We start from the raw sequence: 27,775 nt of genomic DNA, 5'->3' as shown, positions 1-27,775 counted from the left end.
ATTATCTGATATATTTAAATTACATTTACCCATAATGTGTTTTCATATTGAAAACATGTTATTGCTCCTTGAAGCAGTATTATTTTAGTATCATTGAAAAATTAATATTTAAAATTTTCATTTGTTATATTCTTTTTTTATTTTAATTTTAATTAAAGGTTTAGTAATTTTGTGATTTTTACATTTTTAGTAGTTTTTTTGTTTGTTTTTATTCCATTTATGTTGACGTAAAATGTAGTTATCTAATTAATTTTATTTCATTTATTTGAAGTAAAGTAAGATTTTATATTTTCAGTTTCATATTTATTGTATTTTAAGTAACAATTTTTTTTTTTTTTTCAGTTTTAATTTTACTTTAACTATAATAATCCTGCCTTGAAGTACATTTTGTAATATATTTTGGCATTTAAATTAAATATATTTTCAATTTCATTTCTTAAGCTGCACAGTTTAGACTGTATTTTAGAAATATTTCAAAGATATTTTCTGGGGCAGTTCGATTTCTCAATCCTCCTGCTCACATTACAGGGGCAAAACAACCACTAACTGTGATTATACACACACTCATCATTATATTTTAAAGAGGTTTATTTTGCTTTTTCACAGTGTGAAGGAAAAATTTGTAGCTTGCTTGCTTAAAATGTCGATCAGAAGCTCCTGGCAGCCGGTTGCTTCGACAGTGGGCTGAACAAACACACAACTGGTAAACTGTAATCCCACACGGCTAGCGTTCTCACCTACCAATGTCCGCCTTCAGCAAATCAGTTAGGGCAAACGTCTCAAAGCAACATTAATATTCATGACCCAAGCTGCGTCTGGCACAGCCGCAGACAGAAAGTAAACTTCCTGAGGAGAGAATATGTGAACAACAGAAGAGAATGAAAGTCGTTTTGGACAAAAAGAAAAAAAAACAAATTTTTATATTCACAGTTGCACCAGTGTTTCAGGCTGAAATATTAAACTTTTATAAGAAAAATGAGTGACTGAAACTTTTACTACTGATACTGATTGGCATATTTCTTTCATTCTGAGTTATTAATGTCTTCACTTTGATTTAACAAGGAATGGCATGTTCTGGATTGTAGTGGAGTCAAAAGTAAAAGTAAAATATTCTAAAAATGAAACTACTCTGATAAAGTGCAGATACTTGTATTTTAGTGCAGTAATTTAGTAAAAATACATAATTACTGCATTTTTAGATAGATAGACAGACAGACAGACAGACAGACAGATAGATAGATAGATAGATAGAGACAGATAGATAGACAGATCAATAGATAGATGACAGACAGACAGACAGATAGATAGATAGATAGATAGATAGAGACAGATAGACAGATCAATAGATAGATGACAGACAGACAGACAGATAGATAGATAGATAGATAGACAGATAGATACAGACAGACAGATACAGACAGACAGATAGACAGATTCCAATGAAACTTCCTGTAGAATGTGGCCAATTCAAATCAAATTCAAGCTCATGAAATCAATTCTTCAGTTTGTACTTTTTTTGCTAAGATAATGAGCTGCTGGCTCTGCGTCTCAGGATTTAACGGCTCTGTGCACGGCCCGACCTTCAGTGCTCTGCCACAGAGAGGACGCCCTGCTCTCTTTCTGTTTGCACGCTCCCCCTCAGACATTTCAGACCTTCTTTGAATTGTATTTTTTTTTAAATAGAAACCTTCTCGTGTGTCTGGCTCCTCTTCCAGACACATCTTCTACTCTAAACTGTGAGTCAACTTTTGAATGATTACAGATGCACCATATATTGATTATACAAAACTGACATCTGTGGCTCCCCTCAAAGGCAGAGGTCACACAAGGCCACGCAATTAATTTTCAGTGCTGTTGTTTTTGCGGTTCTGCTCCAGTGCTATTGCCTCATATGTCCTGTCATATGAAATATGCAACAGGCATATCATGGTGCCAGTGTGTCCGGAGGTCAATGGACTGGTATCTAGAGATCTACCACAAAAAATAATAACGCTGACTGGTATTGATTTATATGAATGATCACACTGATTTTGTGACATAGGATGCTGTAGATGCATTGTAAGATTATGAGAAAGTGATCACACACAGATGCATCATCCTTTGAATGCATCTTCCAAAAAATATTTATGTTTGATTATCAAGTTGCACATTCAAGTCTAAATTTATTTGCTGAATTTGTAATTATGTAATACTGTATATAAGAAATCCACAATGAATGTGTTTTTGTCTAAAGGCTGATGCTGTACTTTTAGAGGACATGCTAGTCTCGTAGGTTCACTATTTGTCATGAGCGAGAAGTGCTGATTCGTCTTGATGACTTATCTGATGGCTCATATTGGCTGCCACTGTAGCTTTGCTGTTTTATTACCTTCATACTGAGGAATGAAGTTCTTCAAGTGGTCTGTTTTATTTGATAGTTACCAGTGTTCAATTAAAGGTTGCTGTCCTAAAAGAGCTTAAGGGCAGCGATTAAAATAACCACTCGTTGCTCTGTGAAGACTTGATGTCATGACTTATTTGATGCGGTGAGGTGATTTTGTAACTTTAACTTGCAAAATTTGCTAACAAGATTGCCAACGGGAGACATATTTTGTTCGATTTAAGAGAGTTTCGTTATTGTTCCTCCTGAACATTTCTTTGTGAATTTAAGTGATAATAAATCTCACATTTCTTATACACCAAACACTGAGTTAAAAAGATCTAAAACAGCATACTAACACCACAAATACCATGGTTAACCTATGGTTGCCATGGTTTAACTATAGTAACCATGGTGTGTTTTTTTGTTGTTGTAAAACTATGGTTAATTTTCGTAAAGGATGTGTTGCCAGGTTAACAAAAAAAAGTAATACATTTACCTTAAGAGGACACATAGGATGAATATAGAGATACAGTTTGGATTTGCTTTTATGTATATGAAATTTAGCTAGAAGGAAACACAAATGAGTTAAGTTATATTTTGCTATTCTCTTTTGCATAGTCAAACAATCCAAAGGAAACGTCTTTAAAACTGTTGCTGTAATGTTGGTTTTACATAATCATGCTAACATAAAAAAGCTCTTTTTTTATGAATTATGAGTAGCTACCATAAAGACTTTAAATGATATGAAACTGTGGTCAAAAGTCTATCATAAATGCAAAAATGTTGGGGTAGTTGGATGGGGATGGGGGGTGTTGTCTGCTTGTATGTCCCCACCAATGTCAAAATCAAACCTACTATGCTACATAGTACTTTAATATGCTTGCTACGCACTCAAAATGATGCAGTGTCCCATTACAAAAAAGTACATACTTTACTTTTAGTGCATAACATAAGCAGGCGAATTGGGCCGCAGCCTGCAGTCTCTCCAGCTGCCTTCCTCCATCATGGAGACTAGAGCCATTACTGCTCTAAATGATGATGTGCTCGCAGCACTGCAGCCCCGCTGGTGCAGATCCTTTCCGAGAGGGTGGGGAATGGAAGGGCTGTCAGGGTACAGCTTGCCGCTTATATCTCCTTTCTTCAGAATCACTGTGCAAAAGGCTGCACGAGAATCGCTCTCACACTCGATCACTGCGGGTGTCGAGCGACATGCCAGAACAGATTAATGCATGTGACAGTATGGTGTGTGTGCATGTGTATATAGTTGCGTGTGTTTGTGTGCGATCATTAAGTTTGCAAGTGGAAGGCAACTGCAAGATAATGTTCCCGAACTTGCATGCATGCATTTGTGTGTTCACACGTGCATATGCATGGCACTTCCAGTTTACACAACAGTCTTGGCGCAGGGCCTAGCCAGGTGGCACTGTGCACGCTTCAAGTGCGTCCTCATTTCAGCATCATTCCTCTTGCTCAGACCGATGCCAGTTTTCTGCTGGTCTGTTTATCCTGCCTTATCTCGTCTGTCACATAAAACCTGCTTCCTGTCTGTCACCTTTATTCCTAAATGTCAACATGAAATCAAAGTTAAACCTGTTTACTTTCATGTATGTGTAACAGAGACGCTGGATTTTTGTTAGAATCCATGAGCGGAAGTTTATTAAAGGTCAAGGCTTTAAACAGATGTCGATAATCAGGCAGAGGGTCAAAGTCAGAGAAGCAAGCAGATCGTTCGTCATACACAAGGGCAGAAGCAGAGACAATAGTGGAGAGGCAGGCAATGAGTCCAAACACAAACATCAGTCCTATCAGGCGTCAGAACAAAAGGGGCAGAGTACAAATACCGTGAGTCAAGAAGTCAGGCAGAATCATACACAGGAAATCAATCAGGAACAGAGGAAGAATAACGCTTGGTAAGGCAGGTAAACTTCGCAATCTTCGCAATCAGCACATGGACTGGTCTCAGTTTATATGAGAGTCAAACAGGAAGTGAAAGCAGAGGAAGCAGAGGGAGTGGAGCACGGTCAGTACTCGGGCGAGGGCTCCCTCTGCTGGCTTGGCGTTACAGTATGAATGTTACAGTGTTTTTTCTTTTTTATTTGGAACAATATATTTGTACTATTGGTCATTGGCCAATCCTGGAGACAAATTTTTTCACATAACAATATGACATTAGATATTTAATTGTGCATGCTCATTTGAGCTATTTTGCCATCATCTAATGCACACTTAAAATTAGTCTTTAAAAACACTAATAATTTAATAAACGGATAATTCAGCGAATCTTCAAAATACATCATAATGTTGTGAAGCCTAGATTCATAGATTTTTATTTAAAGGAGAAACATTGACACAAATAATTACAGATATTGTAATTATGCAATACAATGTCTATATACCAAAATAAATAAATAAAAACTACAGAAAAATGTAAAGGGGTGTAGTACAGAGAGATACACACTAGTGTTGCTTTCGTCAACGAAAATTATGACTAAATATCGTCGTCAACGAACCTTTATCACGTGACGAAAACGAGACGAGACGAAAATGCTGGTCATGTGATGTGACGATGACTATAATTAAATGTATAATGCAATAATGTTGTAAATTCAAATCAGAGCGTCTTCCGTGTCTGGAATGGATGTATTCTTGAGTCTATAAGGTAACAATAATATAATAAGATAACTAAAATACAATTTTCATTGACTAAAACTAGACTAAATGTCATCAGTTTTCGTCGACTAAAACTAGACTAAAATGCTCAGACTTTTAGTTGACTAAAACTTGACTAGACTAAAAAGAGTATGAACGTGACTAAAACTAATAAAAACTAAAATGACAGCTTCACACAAAGACTAGACTAAAACTAAAATTAAAACAGGCCGCCAAAAACAACACTAATACACACAAGGGGCCTGATGAGCAAGTATATAATAATATTTATTTTTTAAAAAGTAGTATTTTAATTTTTTAGTGTTTCATATTTAACTTTAGACAAAGTTCACAATTTTTAGGGACTCTTTTTGCAGGTTACATTGTTACAAATAGGTGGCGACAAGTGATTGTATTATGAGTTATTGAAAGAATCATTGAATCATTCATTCATGCAATTCATTTAAAAACACAGAATCATCAAGGAACAAATAACTGTCTTTGTAAGTGGTTCTTTAAATCATTCACTCATCTGATTCACTCAAAAACATTCATTTGAGTGATTCATTAAATCATTTATTCATCTGATTTGTTCAAAATAACACAGATTAATTCAGGAACATTCATTTATGAGTGATTCATTAATTCTTTCACTCATCTGATTCATTCAAAAACACTGATTTATTCAGGACCAAAACAAGTAACTGTCTTTGTGAGTGATTCAATAAATCATTCACTCATTTGATTCATGCAAACACAGAATCAAGGACCATTCACTTATGAGTGAATGATTTGTATCTGATTTGTTCAAAAACGCTGTTTTATGTAAAAACAAAACATGTGACCGTCTTTGTGTGTGAGTCATTAAATCATTCACTCGTCTAATTTATTCAAAAACAAATTAATTGAGGATTATTCATTTAAGAGTGATTCATTAAATCATTCACTCATCTAATTTATTCAAAAACAAATTAACTGAGGATTATTCATTTAAGAGTGATTCATTAAATCATTTACTCATTTGATTCATGCTAACACAGAATCAAGTTATTCATTAAATCATTTGCTCATCGGATTTGTTCAAAAACATTATTTTATTTAGAAAAGTCTTGTGAGTGAGTCATGAAATCATTCACTCACCTGATTCATTTATTCAGGACCAAAACAAATAACTGTCTTTGTAAGTGATTCATTACATCATTCACTCATTTGATTCATGCAAACACAGAATCAAGCAAACATGAATCATTCATTTATGAGTGATTCATTAAATCATTTGCTCATCTGGTTTGTTCAAAACACTGCTTCATGTAGAAACAAAACATGTAGCTGTCTTTGTGAGTGAGTCATTAAATAATTCACTCATCTAATTTATTCAAAAACAGATTCACTGTGGAACATACATTCATGAGTGATTCATTAAATCATTCACTTATCTGATTCATTCAAAAACAGATTAATTGAGGATTATTCATTCAAGAGTGATTCATTAAATCATTCACTCATCTGATTCATTCAAAAACAGAATTGAAGTACATTCACTTATGAGTGATTCATTAATCATTTGCTGATCTGATATTTTTAAAAGCATTTATTTATTTATCTAGGAGCAATACGTTTTTATGAGCAATTTATTTAATCATTCACTCATCTGAATTATTCAAAACCACTGATTCATTCTGTAACGCCACTACTGTGTGTGTTGCTCTGGGATGCATAATGATTCAATGATTCATGATTCATTATTTAAAAGCAATATCGCACTAATAATCATGCTGCAGGTCTGAATTTCAGTATGCTTACGAGTTTGCTTAAATATCTACCATTTATCTGGTTATTGGCCATAACTGAAATTCATGCTGGATTTTTAATAGTTATAGATGAGTTGTCTCTTGCAGGTGCCACAAATCAGTTGTCGCTTATGTCAAGTAGTTTAATTCTAGCAGCCATTGTAATGCCTGTCATCATCTTCATTATCATTTCGTCTGTCTTGAACTGATTTCAAATGACGGTCACAGTCGCAGGCATAAAAACCACAAAGAAATGTGTACAAATGTCAGGAGTAATAATGTCCTCTCCGTGTGGCTTAAAAGGTCAAGATCTGGTCTCTCTTTGGCCAAACATTCACATAGGAATTCATTCTGGTCATGCAAGCATCCGATTCCTTCTCCCTCGGAGCGATGGCATCAGTAGGGAGTTCAATTCGAGACCGAAGATGCACGAGGGCTGGACTGACATAAAAAAGTGGCCTTTGAGAGCAGTAATAAAACTGGCTGAGGTGTTTAGTTGCATGCTTGTCCCTTTGGCATTTTGCAGAGCTTGTTTGCTAGGATTCAAAACAAGTAGCAAATGCAGTCATGTCAGATTAGCCAGGGGAAAAAAGGCTTGTTACATAATCCAGCAATGCACCTTTTCACAGAGAAAGAGATTACATTAGTGGTGCAACCATGACAGGGTGGAGGAAGAAAGAACACAGAATGTTTGATGTATGAATGCAGTCTCCATATGAACAGTGTGTGTGGGCTCTGGGTTTCTGCATCAGATCTCACAGCTGAAGGAGCGTTGATGCTAACAAACTTGAGCAGCAGTTACTGTCTGTGCATATGAAAGAAACTGAAGATCTTTTTCATATCTTAATTGTTTCTCTTAGAGCAAATGGAGACTCTCCTGAGAAAAAGACCTTAGTAATCTTACTTGTGTCACAAACTATGCTCAGATTTACTAGTGGACAGCAAGTCGGCTCAAAAACCTGAGTAAATGGTCAAATTAATGCAACTTTTTTTTTTTTATATACTTTTCTGAACTGTACTTCTATTGGAATTTTTCTTGCTCTGTAGTCTTGGGTGATTTTATTTTATTTTTTTTTTTGCAATGCATTAAGGGAGGGATTCCCAAATCTTTTTGTCTTGTCTTGTTGTCTTTATTTTACTTGAAGTGCCCTTTTATTTCAATAATCTCTTCTGCTCACCAAGGCTGAATTTATTTGATCAAAAGTACAGTAAAAACAGTAATATTGTGAAATACCATTACAATTTAAAATAACTTTTTTGTGTAAAAAACCATGATGCATTATTCTTTCAGGACTATTTGAACAGAAAGTTCAAAAGAACAGCATTCATTTGAAATCTTTGGTAATATTATAAATATCGATTTTGATCATTTTAATGCATCCTTGCTAAATAAAAGCATTAACTTCTCTACTTTCTTTCTTTCTTTCTTATAGTCTTACTTATAAACTTTATAACCATTGTACCCCTGAGATTTTAAATTAATAATTCAATAATTCACATGTTCAAGGTTATGTGATGTCACTTAATGGTCACATGACCTGCACATAAACTAAAAATATTTGACAGTTAATTTTAAACTTTAAATATTTTAATTTAATTTGTAATATTTTAATTACATTTTAGTTATTAAAATTTTACATTTTTTATGATTAAATTAATGATTGTATTTCTTCTAATGAATTTTAGGAGAAACAAAGACAAAATTCATACTTAAACATAATTAACATCTTTGTGCTATCTTAAATTCTTTATTAATTTTGTAGTTCTCTAATTTTACAGAATGTGTATTTTTCTGGTTTTATTTATTTTAAAGATTTTAAAGGGATAGTTCACCCAAAAAATTCTGTCTTCACATTTGCACTCCATATTTTGAGAAATGTCTTAATGTTTACTCTTTCTTTTTTTCTTTCTTTCTTTTTCTTTCTATCTTTCTTTCTATCTTCTAATTAAAGTTAATGAGCTCCAGTGTTGTTTGGATGCATTCTGCAGAAAAAAAGAAAGATGACAGAATGATGCAAACAACAGAATCTCTTTCTTTTTTTTAGGTGGACTATCAGTTTAATGAGAAACATCTGAGGCAAAGCTGGTACTTAATATAAGTGAGAACTCCATTAAGTCTCCTGAGATGTATAAGCGCAGTCTTTGAGCAATAAAATGTGAAGCTCTGTGTATAACTGTTCATTTCTCAGCGAGTGAGACACACACACAGTGCTGTAAGTGTTTGTGTGATGTGTGTCGGTGTTTGTTAGTCTTGCCCGGCTGCTGTTTGGTGTTGATCCCAGTAGGTGGTAAACTGGGGGAGGTGGGTGGAACCGTTATTCATGAACTCTAGTGATGTAGAGTTCTCTCTGACACTCGCTTCACTGCTGGTTACAGGGATTCCACCAATACAAGAAATCATCTCACATCAAACCTGGAAAAACACTGGCATTTATTAATATCACATGATTGCGTTATATGCACCAGGCTGATGCAAAAGCAAAAATACTGCATATTTCTCAGAGTGTCACGTTGCGCTGTTGGGGAAGCACAGGAGGCACGAGTAAACGAGAACTGTCTTTAATAAAGGAAACTCAGGAGATAATCCACAATAGGAGCTTGAACCAACACACGTAGAGAACAAGTAGACCTGACAAACACAAACTGAACAGACGGCGGAGTCAAGGGATACTCCGACCACGGTGACGCTGGAGGATGGCAGTCCTGCGGAGCTCGCACCGCATAGATGGTGGGCTGAGTGCAAGCAGAGGGGCTGCCAGACGACAGCAGAAGAGGAGGCAGGAACGGGTGGGAGGGCGTGCATTTGTGAGCCTCCGGGCGTTCAGGGCTAAACTCTGGATCTGGAGCCCCCTCTAGGCTGAACACGGGAACAGGATGGCGCTCTGGAGGAGCGGACACTTGAGGGCGCTTTCGAGGCGTGGGCACTGGAGGGCGCTTTCGAGGAGCGGGCACTGGAGGATGCTCTGGACTGGATTCGGGGACTGGAGCCCTCTCCACTTCGGCGTGGCACATTCGCCGCGCCATACTCAGCTCACCCTCAGCCGCGGTGCTGAGGAGCTCCTCTCCGTGCTCACACCGTCCGCGGCTTTCTCCCTCGTGGCTGGGATTGTCGCCCGCTCTCGCACCTGGTCTGACGGATTCAGCTCTACGTCCGGGGCGATCCTCTGCTCAGTCGCTCGTCTTTGCGCTGGCTCGCTGATCGCGGCGGGAAATGGCTCTCCGTCAACGGTGGGCTCGAGCTTTAGCTCTGCACAGCGGGGAGATGGTGGGCTGGGTTCTGGGTCCGGAGTGGATCTGACCCGTTTCTCGCCAGAATCCACTCCACAAATGCGGCGAAATCTTCTCGAGGACCATCTTCGGACGACTATGCTCTGCACTCGATGTTTAGACTGGCGTCGTAGAACGCACAGAGCGCGTCGTCTGGGTAGCTGGTGGTGCTTGCTAGCAGCTGGAACAGTCTAGTATGGTCCTCGAGAGCTTTGTCCCCCTGCTCCAGCAGGAGGCGGATTCTGGGCAAAGAAGGGCATCTATCCAGGGAACACAACGGAAAAAAAGATACTGGGAAAAACGAGAAAACAAACAGAGGGGAACACACGGAAGTAACTGTTTTTGGGTCAGGTCTTCTGTCACGTTACGCTGTTGAGGAAGCACAGGAAGCACGAGTAAACGAGAACTGTCTTTAATAAAGGAAACTCGGGAGATAATCCACAATAGAAGCTTGAGCCAACACACGTAGAGAACGAGTAGACCTGACAAACACAAACTGAACAGACTAGGACTTAAGTACACAGGGAAATTAGGATAATTAACTAAACACAGCTGGAAACAAATGATGAACTAATCAGGGAACCTAATGGAAACAGGAAGGACCAAATAAGGAAACACAGGACCAGAAACAGGGGCAAAACATGACAGAACAGTCCAGAATCCTGACACAGAGGTTGCTCTTTCAAAGCAGGAGACTAAATTGAGTCCTCAGTTATGAATTTGCTTTGTCTCAGCTATTTATTTAAAATGTATTTTATTTCTTCTAAATATGTAAGAAATAAAAATAGGGTAACACTTTACAATAAGGCTTCATTTGTTAGTGGTCACACTTTAGTTTGAGGACCAATTCTAACTATTAACTAAGACATGTGCCTCAATAAACTCCTAATTTGCTGCTTATTAATAGTAAGGTAGGTGTTAAGTTTAGGTTTGGGTTAGGATTAAGGTATCTAGAATATGATCATGCAAAATAAGGCATCAATATGCTTTATAATAAACAGCCAGTATGCTAGTAATGCATGCTAATAAGCAACTAGTAAATACTGAGAATTGGTCTTTAAGCTAAAGTTTTACCACATTATTAGTTACTACGAACAATACTTATACAGCATACAGCATTTATTAATGTTAAGTTCAAAACTTACTAACATTATTTAGTTTAACCATTAGAAATATTAATAAGTAATACATAACAATAAAATACTTTTATTTAAATGTATTATTTATTCATATTTACAGTATTCAAATTTATTATTACATGTATTATTTATTATAAATAGTTTTAATAAAATAAAATAAAAATATTTTAATTTATTTTTTAATAGTTATATTTTATTTTTTCGATCAAATATAATAATAATAATAATAATAATAATAATAATAATAAATATTATCACTAATAATCTCTTTTACAAGTATATTTCACAATATGACTAAAGTTATTATGATCTTTAGGGAGAATTTGATAAGAAATATTTTATATTTTATTGTATATGTATACTTCACAACAAGTCTCCATTTGTTCTCTCTTCTGTCTCTAGATTCCTGTATGTATGTGTGTGTGTGTGTGTGTGTGTGTGTGTGTTTATAACACCTCCAGCTGTTCTCTATACTCTCTTTTTTGTCTCTAGCTTCTTAGATTTGTGTCCTGAGAAAAAGACCCCAGTAATCAACGTCTCAAACTCAAACCAAAGTAGACCGACTCTGCAAAAGTCTCCATTTGTTCTCCGTTTAACCTCATTGCTGTCTCTGAGAAACAACAGAGCGACTGAAGAGATCTCCTCTCTGATCTTTCTTCGCCACGGGCTGTTTCTTTAAAAGAGGAAACATCTCAGAAGGGAGTAATTGTATGCTAACGAACACAGTCAGGCAAATTGAGGAGCCGAAAGAAAATGTGAAAGAGAAAAGAGACGTTTTTACATTGAGCTTAGCCTAAGATCGCTGATGGTAACCATGGAAATAATTATAGAGCAGACAGACTGCTAGAGAGAAAGGAAAAATGAAAGAGAGAGGGGAGGAATTTAGAAGAGGGAGAGAAAGAAGAGTGCATCTTTGGATCTTCAATCTTGCTGTAAGTTTTAATAAAACTCGGCACTATAGACAGGCGGCTTTTGAATTGGCTTTGATCACGTATAGTGTTCTTTTAATTAAACGGACATGCACTCAGGCCCTTGAATGAGGGATATACATTAGCCGCGTCCATTCTGGATCAATCGCAGCGTTCTTGTGGTGGATATCCAATCATCTGGAGGTATGAGGTGTGCGCCAGCTGTCTTTGCGAGCATTAAGACGCCTCTCCGCTGGAGATGTGTCCGGCTCAGCCTCGTCTCGATGCTTCAACTTTAGTGCTCGCTGTCTTGGGCTTGCAAGCCGGAAGCAGTCATCATGGGAACACATGTCTTTATAGCACGCTGATCATTTACACAGAGCACTTTGTTTGAAAATGACCATTCTTGATTAAATCCGTCAAAAAGCCTCTTTCATGCAGTGTGGGTGTAATGTGTTGCAGACCCTGTCAGCAATACAGTTTTATAGGTTTTAGTGCTACTTCTAAAAGTTGATTAAATAAAGTTTAAGTACAAACACATTTAAAATATAGAAATATATATTTAGAAACTAAAATCTATATCTGTGCATGTATTTACACCTCATTATATATAATTAAAGTAGATTTATATATTAAGAATAGTCCACCCAAAAGTTTGTTTTATCTCAAAAATCAAAATATCTTTCATACAGATCATACAAGTTTAAAACGACATGAGGTTAAATGATGACAAGAATTTTCATTTCTGGGTGATCTTTCCCTTTAAGGAGCGCTGTACTATCACTGTTCTAAGCGATCAGACTATCAGCCTGCCAGAATATCACAGAAATTTGAGGGTGGGCTCTTTTAACCAGAACCTCCCAGCAACCAGTCCGAGACTCAGAACACCCAGGCAACCGCATAGCAACACACTAAAACCCACTCAGAACACCTTGGCAACCGCGTAATGCTCCGGCAACCACCCACAACACCCTTGTGGTCCAAATCGAATGTAAAAAATCTTTGCTACTATAGTTATAACTACAATAGAATTAAAAGCAACGATAGCAGCGAAAGCGAACATGCAGCTCGTACTGTACGCGCACTCCCAGTGTTTAATCTACATCGTCGTTTGTCTTCAGGTTGTGTAGTTGTATAATTACACACATACCTCCCACATAACCTGTCTCTACAGAAGCCTCTCCACTCACCGGCTGCCTGCGAGCGTCACACACACACACACACACACCCACCAGAGCTGTGTGTGTGTGCGAGAATGAGTGAAAGAGACAGAGAGAAAGAGAGAGAGTTTGCCCCAGGCTTTTACATGAAATTCTCTCCATCAAATCAAATCCCCCACCCCCCTGTCCAGCTCAGCCCCTCTTCTCCTCTCCTCGAGTGAGTGAGAGCGCAGTAAAGAAAAGGACAATTGCAGGAAAGGATGCATCGCCTTGCTGCTGGTATTCCTGAGTGCATGTCTGGAAACGAGCAAACCGGAATACAGCGAGAAAGACTTCCAGCTTTTCCTCAAGCAAAGGATTACCATTTTGGAATTGCTTTCGGAAGTCCTCATGCAAATGACCCGTCCGTTTGAATCGGAGCTTTGACGCGTCGCGGTTTTGTGCAAGAATGAACGTTTGAACTCCGTGCGCTCGGAGGATTTACGCGTCAGTGTCGCTGGCACGGAGCTGCGGAGAAGTCTGGCTCCGTCACACGCGCGAGCTCGCATCAGATGCCAGTGCTTTACTGTCTATGGAAGTGTGAGTTTAGAATAAATGCCTTAGTCATGTGCGCGCATGCTCCGAAAAGTTCTCCCGTAGAGCGTTTTAAACGTTGACAGCTCGATTGCAACGCTAGACGACGCCCTAAAATAGCTGAAGAAAAACATGAGAGAGTTTCACCGCAGATCTGGTGTTGGTAACCGCAGTAAAGGCAGAAGGGAAGCGGCTCGTCGGTTCAGGGTCGTGTGTAAAGGCGCCGGCGAGCGTCGCCGGGACCCGGTGCTCTCCATCTGGTGCTCTGCTGAAGATCAGCCGCTGTCTGGGCTGGAGAGAGTGACTGAGACGAGGTGGAGAAATGAGACACAACAATTCTAACAGTTAAACACTCGGGATTCATCCTTTTATACGCATAGAGTGCAAATTGTTGATTGTAAATATTCATTTTTAACAATTCTTACTATTCTTGTAGGTATATACTACATTTAGATATCCAAATAGTATTAGTGGAATATATGTATTCAACTAAGCAAACTACTATTATATTTATCCTACATTTGATTGCAATAACCAGAGTTAATGCATATGCCTTTTTTTTCTAGCAAGATTTACGTTTAAAGATTAGAATTATGGCATATTAGCTCAAAATTATGCAGAGTTGTACATCAATGAATATGAGATTACTTAAAGAAGGCAAGAATAAAAGTTTTTCTGGATTTATTTAGTGGTCACCAAAGCCAGATTTGACAGCAGAGTGTATATAGACACATGATTACAACCAAACATGGTGTGGGCATTCATCGTTCTGTTGACCTTTAAAGGAACTCTTGACCTGCTAAGGGAAAATAATCATTCACAAGTTAAACAGAAGCAAGTGACTTAAAGAAAAAAGAGACTGGATTACGATCGGAGATGGACAGTTTGGACGATTTGTCTTTCTTGGTGGCTTGAGATTACTCTTCTGGATCCTGGACGGGAATAATTAAGGGATTGTACCGCCCCTTACAGTTGCATTCTGCTGTAGGTAGGAATAACCTGCACATTACAGTTGGTTATTTGATTTTGTAACTGGGAAGACACAGGGTCACATCATTTATTTGGTATTTTGAATTAATTTAAACATTGACAAGTACTTTTAAAAGCTGACTTTATTTAAGATAAAATTAGAAACAAAATGCATTAAAATGATTAGTTATATCAAATAAATGACCTCATGGGCTTTTTGTGCTCCTGAAATATACTACAAATCTTTTTACTATACTACATTTTGACTATGTAATACTGCATAGATCTTTAGTCATTTGATTCATGCATATCTACTGTGGTTTGGTCTGTAGAACTGTTTGGAAGGGTGTTTCGTGATGCTTCTCTGAAAATAGTGTTGGGTAGCTATAAAAACACCCACTGCTGCAGGAGAAAAATCCTTGAAAATGACAATAGAAGGAAGAAATGTACTGAAGTCCTTTGGCAATTTGTCTCCAGGATTTACAGGCATCGCTTTTTTCTTTGGCAGCTTCAAAAGATCTAAAAACACTAAAAGATCTTCTTAGAAATATTTTTTATTGAACATGAAGTGGGTAATTTTTGTGCCACTAGAGGCACCAAATAAACTGGACAGATAATGACTGTCAAACAGGTTTCCCAAACACACCCATTTGTCAAACAATCTGATAGCCCCGCCTCCAAAGTCACACCATTGGTCGAGCCAGTGTTACTGTATCAGACTGGCTCCTTTAGACCCCTGCTGGTAACTACACCATCTCTATCACAGGCATTCCAAAGTAGCCATCAGGATTATTATTTGTTACTAAAAAAAAAATCAACATTTCTTGTTTTCATTTAGTTTAACTTGAGGTACTAAAAATACTAAACTTTATATGGTTTCTATATATAAAATATTATTTTTCATTTATATAAATATTAGTAATGTAAGTTTTCAGTCAAATATTATTTTACTAAGCTAAATTATTAAAAGGGCAATCCATACGCTAGAAGATATTATAAACTAAGGCTACAGTATTTTGTATTTTAGCATAACACAAATGTTGTATTGACCAATCAGTATCCAGAACTGGTATTGTTTGTTATATTAATTTAAATAAAATAAATTAAATATACAAACACTTATTTTATTTCAGCCAGTTGCAAAGGAAACATTTCATTTCATTTTAATTTAGTTTAACTCAATGTATGAAAATAACTAGAGCTTAAACTGAAATTAAAAGCATAAATCATTTTTAACTAATAAAAATGACACAATTACCAAAGGTTTAACTAAAATTAAAATAAAAACAGAAACTATAACTGTAAAATGATTAGTATCACTATATCAATGATACTGAACTAATACTATTCAGACAAAATGAATCATTTACAGCACAGGTGGTTCCATTACTTACAGCTGTCTATGCATATTGAGCTGGGATGAAAGAAAAGTACATTAACATCTGAAAAATTACATCTTTAAGAATAATACTCACTAAGGCTTCGTTTCAAATAAAATTGTTTTCATTTCTTTGTTTTGTTCGAGCCCCGTGCAGCATTACCAATCCAATTTAGGCGTAAAAATTGATCCGCCACCAACCCCACGCATATCAATCAGAGGCTGAGCAGTTATTATTATTTTTTTCATTAGTTTCACTTTTTATCATGTTTGCTCCCCCTCCTCTCGCTGTCTCTCTCTCTTCCGTTCCGTCTCTCTCAAAGGGACTGAAGCTTAAAGCTGTTTCCACCCACACACTTCAGCTCTGGCTTTCAGCTTGACATCAGATTTACATTGAGAATAAAAAGTGCACACACACACACATGCTCTCACCCACACATGCACGTACTTGTACACACCTATGTTGGGAGGAATATTAAAGTGCATTATTGTGTGATAGAAAATATGTCCTCTTATGCTGGAGATGCTTATTTTAGCAATCATTGTGTTTGATAACAGACGGTGCCCCGTTTGAACTCTATTGAAATGCAACTTGCCGTTTCTCGTCCATCCGACCGTCTTGCGACATACGTGTTCACATGTGTGTGAGTCTGTGTTCCATCACTTCAGTGTTTCATCATGTTAGTCAAATGTAAGGTACTAGAAAATGTTGCCATGGCAACCAAATAAAGAGCCTGGATTTGGATCAAAAGGGACAGAGGGAGAAATTGAAATAAATGGACGTATCGAGCTCGCTTTACTTTGGTTTTCAGTTTGGCGTAATTAAAAGGAATAGTGACCTCTGGCCTACGATCAGGTTCAGTCCATTAAGTCCTGCGGTTCTTAAAGGGCGTGAACATTAATTTGTGGTTTAAATGCTCTCTCTGTCCCAGACACATTAAAGTGAATTATAGTTTATTTCCGTACCGTGTGACAATTCATATCGGAAACTAGAAATTGATTTGCAGTTAATGTATTTGCTGAATCATTTGTTAAAACTGTCTTGCTCTGACATATTGCACACAAAGTACTGCATTCTTATATATACTTTTAGAAAAGTACTATGGCATACTATGCTAATGAATGACTGTAGGAACCAGAAACCAGATGAGTCCTCTGCACAATGTGACTTTGCTGCAGCCTGTAATTGAACTGCTGGTTTCGTCTGGCCAGAGGAGAACTGGCCCCCCGACTGAGCCTGGTTTCTCCCAAGGTTTTTTCTCCATTTTGTCACCGATGGAGTTTTGGTTCCTTGCCGCTGTCGCCTCTGGCTTGCTTAGTTGGGGACACTTAATATCCAGCGATATCATCGACTTGATTGCACAGATACTACCATATTGACCCGAATATAAGACGATGTTTTTTTCCTGGAAATACATCTGAAAAAACGCGGTCGTCTTATATTCAGGGTCTAGACTTTGACATGTCAATAATACACCCACAACAATAGGTGGCGCCAAATACGCATAAAACGAGTGTGCCTGGAATGTAATGCGTGTTGTAAAGATCGTAAGTAAAAACAAAAGAAAAAGAAAACCTTACAGCTGCACGAGTCGTGACTGTCACGTTACCCTGATGGGACCAAACTCCCTTTGTGATTTTAAAACATAAGACAGTACCCAGATTTGAAGACTACAGTAAGATTTAACTTCTACTGTTAATAAGATTTTGGTAGGCTACTATTAGATGGATAGCCTAAATGTCCTAGCTGTTGCCTCTGGCTTGCTTAGTTGGGGACACTTAACTTCCAGCGCTATCGTCGACTTGATTGCACAGATACTATTTAAACTGAACTGAGCTGGATGATGACATCACTGAATTCAATGATGAACTGCCTTTAACTGAAAATTGAGTGTTTACTATTGTCATTTTGCATTATTGACACACTATTTTCCTATTTAATACTGTAAAGTTGCTTTGACACAATCTGTATTGTTAAAAGCGCTATATAAATAAAGGCGACTTTACTGTATTCATATGTTACACAAAGGTAAAAAACACACACACGCATATATATATACAGTACATGTACAGTATATACATACATATATATTTGGCATTTTTAGTATAGTGTTCAGTTTAGTTCATTATTCAAGCAAAGAGGTATGAAATGTTTTCCTATATTGTGAATATATGGCTAATGAATTTTGTTGGATACTTCAGAAGACTTCAGAAGTGAGTGTATTCACATAGCAAAATATAGCATTTTTTTTCTTTTATGGGCTGTTTTATATCTATAAACACTATTATTTATTAAGATTTGTAATGCAAGTTTTCAATAAAACATTATTTTACTAAGCTAAATCGTTAAAGGGATAGTTTACCCAAAAAATGAACATTTTGACATCATTTACTTGTTCCAAACATGTATGAGTTTCTTTCTTCTGTTTAACACAAAAAAAAGATATTTTGAAAAATGTTGGTAACCAAACAGTTGACGGTAGCCATTGACTTACATAGTATGGGAAAAAATACTATGGAACTACTATGGAAGTCAGTGGCTACTGTCAACTGTTTTGGCTGAAGAAAGAAGCTCATACAAATGTTGTATTGACCAATCGGCATCCAGTACAGGTATTAGTTATATAACTGGCAATACATCACTGTGTTCAAGAGAATTGTAGGAAATATAGGCCTAATGATTCTGTTTCACATTCTCATTGCACTTAACAGTTTTTGGTTTCATAGTATTGTAGTAATTCTGAGAAAGAAAAAATGGACAGTGTTTGAAAAACAATATTGCATTCATTCTGAATTCAACAGAGCAATCATAAAAAATCAGAACAAAGTTATACAATTCTTCAAAGTGTCGCAGTCGTCATGGAAACATGTTTTTATAACATGCTGATAATTTCATCTGAAAAATTACCATTCTTTATTAAATTCATCAAAAGGCCTCTTCCATACGATGTGGGTGAGATTTGTTAAAGACTCCATTAATAATGTCATTTTGTGGGTTTTAGTGCTAGTGTACTTCTGAAAGTTGATTAAGGATGTGTTTTTGAAAATAAATTAATTTTTTTATTCAGCAACAGCACATTAAATTGATCAAAGTGAGAGTAAAGACTTTTATAATGTTACAAAACATTTCTATTTCAAATAATGTTGTTCTTTTGAACTTTCTATTCATCAAAACTTAAAAAAAAGTAGCACAGTTTCCTCAAAAATATTTGGTAGCACAACTGTTTTCAACACTGATAATAATAAGAGATGTTTATTTCCTTTTTTAAGAATTGTTTAACTTTTTTTCTGAGTTGTTATTACTGTTTTGTTGGGTTCAGAAAGTATCCTTATATTTAATGTATAAATGTACTAACTTTGTGAAGTCTCAAACCCAAGACAGAATATAATCTATGCTGTGTCTGTAAAGTGGAATACGTGATATAAAATTCTGTTTTAATTGAACACGAAGCAATTACTCACATGTGAAAGCTGATTGTTGATTCAGAGTAATAAAAAAGAAGATACTTGCTGTTTGTCATGGCAACGACTCTGATGCTTGTTGCATATTTTTATGGTCTTCTGTCCCCATTGGCGCACACACACACACACACACACACACAAAAACCTGTTAGTGGAACTAAAAACCTGTTAGTGGAAACAGTATTACAGAACCAGTTCAAGATTGCCAAATGTAGTCAAGAGACAGTATGACCAAGAACAGTGGCCTCAGATGAATCAATATGTAAAATATGTTTGACTATAACTGACGTATTACATAATAAGAACTGTAAAATCAGCTCAGTCGAGGCTGTGCATCAGGAGAGAGAACATCAGATCAGGAGGAGAGATTTTGAGATTTGAGATCTGATGTTTAGGATCGTGAAGAGACGGAAAAAGTGATGAGGTTGAAAGTGCAGAGAATGGACTGGGAATTAATGTGAGAGGTGAGGAGAAGGAAAATGCTCTCATAAAAAAGAGAGAGGCAGAGAGATGGATAAATACACTGTTTGATTTATGTAAAAGTGTTGCGTGGGTGCAAGGCGAGATAACTGTATGGCTGTGTTAGTGTGTGTGTGTGTGTGAGCTTCAGAGATTGAGAGAGAGAGACAGATTGCATTGGCTGGAGAGACGGTGGGTATTTACACTCAGATTTATGGGAGGGTTATCAGAGCAGCGAGCAGGAGAGACGGATGGTTTGATGGTGGAGGACTGCTTCTTTCAGTCTGTTCCCCTCCCAGCACCTCTACGTTCATTAAACCGTCCATTCATTTGTTTCTGTTGGTCTTATTTTAATGACTTAACGTTCCTGAGCAATAGTCGTGTCTGCAGCTCTGCCAATGACTGTGCTTCTGTATCTGGTACTCACTCAAGGACGTCAGTCAATAAGCACTTTGTTTGCAAGTGCCTGTCTCTTGTGCCTGCAGTTAGGCTGTTTTATTCCTTATTGTTTTGCCATTTTCCTTACTGCTTGTGTAATTTTCATGGTCCAAACTTACCTTTTTGCCACGTCTGCCAAAAGAGCAGTTTAATTGTGAACATTTACTGGCCATAAACATTGCTTACTGGTCATGTATTGTACATATTTTTTATAAATTTATGAATTAAATATTTATATTTATTCAGATAATTTAAAAGTTAGATTAAAAAAAAAAGAAATTAATACTTTTATTCAGCAGGGACATATTAAAGTAATATTAAAGTGAAAGTAAAGCTATGTATAATGTTACAAACGGTTTCTGATTTTCTATTTCTAAGATTTCTATGAAGCAGCACAATATTTTTCAACATTGATAAAAATAGTGAAGGCATATTAGCATATTAGATTGATTTCAGAAAGATCATGTGACTCTGAAGACTGTAATGATGCTGAAAATGCAGCTTTGCATTATAAGGATAAATTACATTTTAAAATATAGTACAGTACAAAAACAGTTATTTTAAATTGTAATATTATTTAACAATTTCGCTGTTGTTACTGTATTTTCGATCAAATAAATGCTGCATTGATGAGTGTGTGTGTGTGTATACAGTATATATACATGTGTTATATACATATATACACACACACATATATATACTGTATAAATATATATATATATATATATATATATATGTGTGTGTGTGTGTGTGTGTATATATATATATATATAGATACAGTATGTGACCAAGTTGTCCAAATTAAGTTCTTAGCAATGCATATTACTAATCAAAAATTAAGTTTTGGTATATTTACAGTAGGAAATTTACTAAATATCTTCATGGAACATAATCTTTACTTAATATCCTAATGATTTTTGGCATAAAAGAAAAATCTATAATTTTGACCCATACAATGTATTTTTGGCTATTGCTACAAATATACCCCAGCGACTTAAGACTGGTTTTGTGGTCCAGGGTCACATATGTGTGTGTTTGTGTGTGTGTGTGTGTATATGTAGATGGCCTATATATATATATTCTATTCATATATATACTATTCAAAAATACTATTTTTATTTATTTTATTTGATAAAAAATACATTATTTAGCTATTTTGAACAGATCATTGTCTCTGTTCCACAAGCAACTTGAATTCATGCTCATACTGTAAGTGATTGATGTGGAATAGTAAAAAAATAAAATAAATTGCTGTACATAGCACACATAAATTAACAATAAGTAGTCCATTGCATAATATTATTAATGATTTTTGTATTGAATTAATTATGTTTATAGTTGCTGACATTTCTTTTGCTTAATTGGCCATTTTAGATGGATTGATGCGTGTTGAAATGCATTATGGGATTGCCTTCACCACAACAGCCAAAAGATGGTATCTTACCTTTTGGAACAGCCTTTGCGTTGGGAAAGCTGCCTACATTGGCAGTCCACTTGGTTTTGGGACAGAGCCATAGTGTCACTCGCAGCATCATATACGAAATGAGCCAGACTCCGTCTCTCGCTGAAATGCATCCTGGCACAAAAACGTAAAGAAAAGCCACATTGATTTTTTGCTCATATTGTTGTTTTAGTGGCTTAATGCAACAAACATATGACAAAATATAAAGTCTTCTTATGATAAATTTTCCACTAAAAAGTTGTTCAAATGAATGTGATTCATGACGGATATCATTGATTACATCAGTGAATGTCAGTCCGTCATTCCTAATTTGTGATCTAAGTTGTATTGGGTTACAAAATGGCTCGTAACTGACAAGTAACTCAAGCAACTTATACTCAAATTTGGCAGTTTTGCTGTGATACTGTATGTGGTTATGAACCCCATTAACAGGTATATTTATCACCCATGATTTATTTAATCCACATCTGAATGTATAAAGCAAATAGGCACAAAAACGTAAAGAAAAGCCACATTGATTTTTTGCTCATATTGTTGTTTTAGTGGCTTAATGCAACAAACATATGACAAATTCACTGAAATTAAATTAATTATTAATTTTCACTGTTGGGTGATTTATTCCTTTAATAAGCTTACACTGATATTTATTATTATTATTATTATTAATTATTATTATTATTTATGTGATATTTAGTATTATTTATATGCTATTACAGTTTTTATTATTTTTTTAATAAGCTTGTATTTTTTATATTTTCATTTTCATTTTAGTTTTAGTTTTAGTAATTTTTGTACTTTCAAGAACTTTTTTGGAACTTTTGTTATTTCAGTTTTTTGCCAAGGCAACATTTCTTTTTTCATTTATGTTTTTAAGGTAACATTTTTTTTGTCAAATTGTTTTTTATTTTATTTTATTTCAATTAACAAAAACAATTTTAATAGTCTTAACTATAAACTATATGATACTATGGGCCAGATTTGCTAAAAGCTTGCCCCACAGCAAACCGTCTTTTGGCGTTAAAATAGTACTGTCAGGATTTACTAAAGACGTGCAGTGAAGAATTAGTGCTGAAAAGGTGTGGACAGTTATTTTTGCGCCTGACCTTATTGAATATGCATTTGTAGGAGTTTCCCTTTCAGATGCAAAATTTATGGGAGGAGAGTAGGCTATTAAAATTAATAACGCAATATGATTTACTCATGTTTGCGCTCGTCGAATTATTGGTATTTGTGCCATTATTTAAAGCCCCAAAAAAGCATGTCTTAAACTATTTTGTGCTTGAAATGGCTGCATTTGTTGTTGCCAGAAGGAGGCAGCGCAGAGAACAGAGAGTGCGTGGTAGAAAGGAGAGGATTTTTTCCACACGTATTAATTTATTTGGAATGCCAGAAGAACACATTATCCGATTCCGAACATATCCTCATGCTACTTTGCGCTGCGCTTAGTAGATTGCGTTGGTCCTTATGGAAATTAGATGTTGCGTCTCTGTTCTTTAATTTGTGCTTTGTCAGTAAATCACCCGCAGAAATTTCCACTCCCATCGGCGCCGTTTTGGAATTGGGCTCTCGTGCTAATTTGCCCTGTTTAGTAAAACTGGCCCTATGTGACTTTTAAAATCTATAAATACATTTCTAAAATCAGCTCAAATGTAAACATGAGTGATATCCTCTGACTGGATGGACTCAGAGTCAGAGTCTATCCTCATCATACATTATGAAAAATCTCTGACTACCCAAAATCTGCAGACTGACTCAGACTTTCTAGACTCGTCTAGACTGCAAATCTGTGCAAACGCCTTTCGTTACATTATCTGCCGTTGGTTGTGATACTTTGCTCTGGCTCTCTCTTGCAGACAACGCTCGGCTCCGGCGGAAGAGCATCGCCACCGGGAAGCAGCCAAGCATGGAGATCCCACCCACTGCCCCCCCACAACCCTTCCGACAATCCGTGAGTACCCCGCCGACCCGCCCCGGATCCCTGTCTCCCTCCCTCACCCTCTCGCTCCCATTTGCACCTCTGCCCCTGTCTCCCTCCACCGGCCTCTCCTCTTCACAGTCCCAGAAGAGAGTCAGCACCCCTCCGCTCCCCCGTTCCCTGCCGCTCTCCCCGAGTGTCTCTCTGACTCTCCCCCCCTCTGTCCCGCTCTCTCATTGGGCTGCTGGTGAGGGGAAGGTTGTGGGTTCTAATCCAGGGACCGGACCCAGTGTGGCGGCTCTGCCCTCTCTTGAGGTAGGTTATCTAACAGCCGAGCTCGGCTTGTGCTGTGGGTTTGAGCGGCCGGCGAGCGGCTCGGAGGTGTTAGACAAACAGTTAGTCAAGCAGGAAGCAAACATGTTCATCTGTTCCCTAGCCAATGATTGAGTCATTATGTCTGAGTTCATCAGATGGAATGGCCAATTTCTTTGCGATAAACCAGTGGAGACCTTTTTGTCTGTTTAATAATAGGATGAATGTGAAGACTTTTTAGTGTCCCAGTTTAATTCAAGTGTTCAGGGATTTGAGTGGCTTGGAAGATACTTAAAGGGATAGTTCAACCAAAAATTAAAATTCTGTTGTCATTTGCTTACGCTTAAGGGGTTTCAAACCGGTTTGAGTTTCTTTCTTCTGTTGAACACAAAAGAAAATATTTGAAAGAATGTAGGTAACCAAATAGTTGAGGGTAGCAATTGACTTCCATTGTATTTTCATTTTTTAATGAACTGTCCCTTTAAAACTGAAAAAAATAAAAATGTACCTTTGCAACTACAGATTCTGCTGAAATACAATACTGTTTCTTTTTTGGTGATAAACTAATGTAGACCTTTTTGTCTGTGTAAAGTTGGATGAACATGAAGACCTTTATTTAGGTTTAGTGTCCCTGTGTAATTCAAGTGTTCAGGGATTTAAGCAGCTTAGAAAATATTTAAAGGGATAGTTCAACCAAAAATGAAAATTCTGTCATCATTTGCTCACCCTCAAGTTGATCCAAACCGGTATGAGCTTCTTTCTTCTGTCGAGCACAAAAGAAGATATTTGAAAGAATGTCAGTAACCAAGTAGTTGACGGTAGCCATTGACTTCCATTATATCTGACAGAATTGTCATTTTTGGGTGAACTGTCTCTTTAAAACTAATAATAATTGAAATGTACCATTGCAGCTACGGTTTCTGCCAAAATACAGTATGATATTGTTTCTTTTTCTCTCTCTCTTTTTAGTGATAAACTAATGTAGACCTTTTTGTCTGTTTAAATTAGAATGAACATGATGACTTTTGTTTAGGTTTAATGTCCCGGTTTAATTCAAATAGCATTGTAATCACAGATCAATTATTCTAAAATAATTGTTTTGGACATGATTATCTATTACTGCCCCTTTTTACAGAAATAGTGGTTAAAAAGTAACATTGTACTGCAAAAAATATTACAAATAATATGAAAATGTATTTTTTTCAAAGTTGTTATAAAACAAAGATTATTGGAGTATATTTAACCAGAAGTCTTTCCACTCAATTGTTTTTTCATTTACTTCAATGTGTTACTTCTCTGTGTTTATTTGTCAAATTTACTAGCAATTTCTGAGTGAAAATGGTTGCAAATTAAATCCTGCACCTTTCTTTTCAGTGTAGTGAAAAATAAAAGTCATACAAATCAATTCAAAGTATTTTCTTTGAATAAAAAAGTTAATTTCTAATCACTGTTTGGCTGCTTATTGACCCTAGTCAAGAGTCCATCTGTGATTTTCTGCCTCTAGATGACTGTTCCGTGTTAGCCCATGAGATTTCCCCCCTGTTTTTTCGTGTGCTAAACAAAAATTGTAAAAATAAATAAATAATAAAATAAATAAGTTGTCCTATTACTTAGAAATGTAACAGCACAGCTCTCTAACGCGGCACATGAATTGAGACAGCATTCATTTCTGTCAAACAAACAATGTAAGACAAGTGCCAAGTTAAAAAAGTGCTTGTTCACGTGTGAGCAATAGTAATATTGATGCTTACCTTAGCATACTACTATAATGACTGTATTAGCATAACAGTTTGGCCGAAACTCTGGTTGCTGTGGTATGTTTTTGGGAAGGGGATGTCAGCAAATGACTGCGATAGTAAATGAGAGGCACTGCAGTGATGTGACACTGCAATACATGCTTACATGCTTTGCATGCTTAATATTTTAGTGGTAATCAGATCAATTTTTTAGGTTAAGAAAAGTGCATAAATGCATTTCTTAAAGGGTTAGTTCACCCAAAAATGAAAATTCTGTCATTAATTACTCACCCTCGTGTTGTTCGAAAGCCGTAAGACCTTCGTTCATTTTCAGAACACAATTTAAGCTATAAATTTATTTAAATATGTATAAATTGTGTATATATAAACAATCATATAAATACTAAATATTATATAAAATATAAATACATATAAAAGTTTTTTTCATTTAGACTTTTTAATATAATAATACATATTATAATTATTTTATAATAGTTGATATATAATATTTATAATAAATACTTTATAAAAATGTATAACATATTTTTATTTATTTTTGTTGCATTTAAAAAAAATATATTTTATTAAAAAATATTTAATTCCAAAATAGTTTATTCTATTTTTTGTGTCTATTTTTTGTCATATCACAAAGGCTTGGATAAAGATGAAGCATGTATTTTTTCAATGTTATAATACTTTATCTGTAAAGTATTTGACACAACTTCCTGCACACTGTGTTTTAGATAAATTTACGAAGCTACGAGAATACTTTTTTGCGCAAAGAAAACAAAAATAACGACTGTATTCCACATTTTCGTCTCTACTGCGTCACTTGTGGACGCGCGTTCACGACAGTATCATGATACGAGCAAAACTACAAAGAGTCTTAATATCAGTCCTTTAATTAATCTAAATTCTGCTTTAGAAATACAGAGCTCATTTAGGACCGTAGAACTGACTAGATTTGCATTTCCTGAAGGAAATAACAGTTCTTGCAAGGCAGCAAAGTTTTAGGCTTTGGAACTGCGTAAATGAAATGCTGCTTTCCAAATGGGAGATTTTCAAAATGTAATCTGAAGTTTCTTTGTAAGTTTACGAAAACTAAAAATAGATAGCACACCTGAGGATGAAACAAGGTTGAATGACAGTTTGAGATGGGTGAGTAGTTTGGGCTGAATTGAATTGTGCAAGTTTGATACTAAGGGTTACTAGTTTAAAATGAGCCCCCTAGCCAAAATGGTTGAGGAATATCAGTACACCGTTGCCTTGCAAAAACTATAATCATCACGGAGGAGAAGAGTTTTCACAGCTTCATCTGCTGTGTCTAAACATTCTTCTGTTGATGGGTTGTGTCTTTTCAGGTTTTATCTGAGATTGCACGTCTTATGAAAGCATTACCAGCACAGTGAGATCTGACGTTTTTTTTACTCTGCTGTGGCGTGAACCTCTTGCCTGCTGTTGCCAGTCTGTTCTTACTGTAGGCGTCAGGAAATATTTATGAAGCAACACTTCCCACTATTGGTTGAGTGTGGATAGTGCAACATTGCTGGAGATGTTTTTCCTCCAGCAAAGGAAAATCATTTCAGTCAGTTGCACCACAATTTTACATCTGCTAATCTAATTAATAATATAATTATGTAGATAAATAATTATATATAATAAAATATAATAAAGAATTGCTTTTTAAATATATATTTTTCATTTTACATATGCTCATTAAATGTTATAATACTTTCTATTATTAATAACAAACACATATTCAGATTAAATTGATTATATATATATATATATATATA

General features: G+C 36.0%; 1 pseudogene; it reads left to right on the top strand.

The window, feature by feature from the left end:
* The window catches only part of LOC107728448 (ras/Rap GTPase-activating protein SynGAP-like), a 133,989-nt pseudogene that overhangs the window by 70,425 nt on the left and 35,789 nt on the right, over window positions 1–27,775 (top strand).

This window comes from Sinocyclocheilus rhinocerous, unplaced genomic scaffold, assembly GCF_001515625.1.
Source record: "Sinocyclocheilus rhinocerous isolate Xijiao unplaced genomic scaffold, SAMN03320098_v1.1 scaffold66, whole genome shotgun sequence".
Taxonomy (NCBI): domain Eukaryota; kingdom Metazoa; phylum Chordata; class Actinopteri; order Cypriniformes; family Cyprinidae; genus Sinocyclocheilus; species Sinocyclocheilus rhinocerous.
Note: the sequence above shows the minus strand (reverse complement) of the source record. Positions and strands in the feature narration are given on the sequence as shown.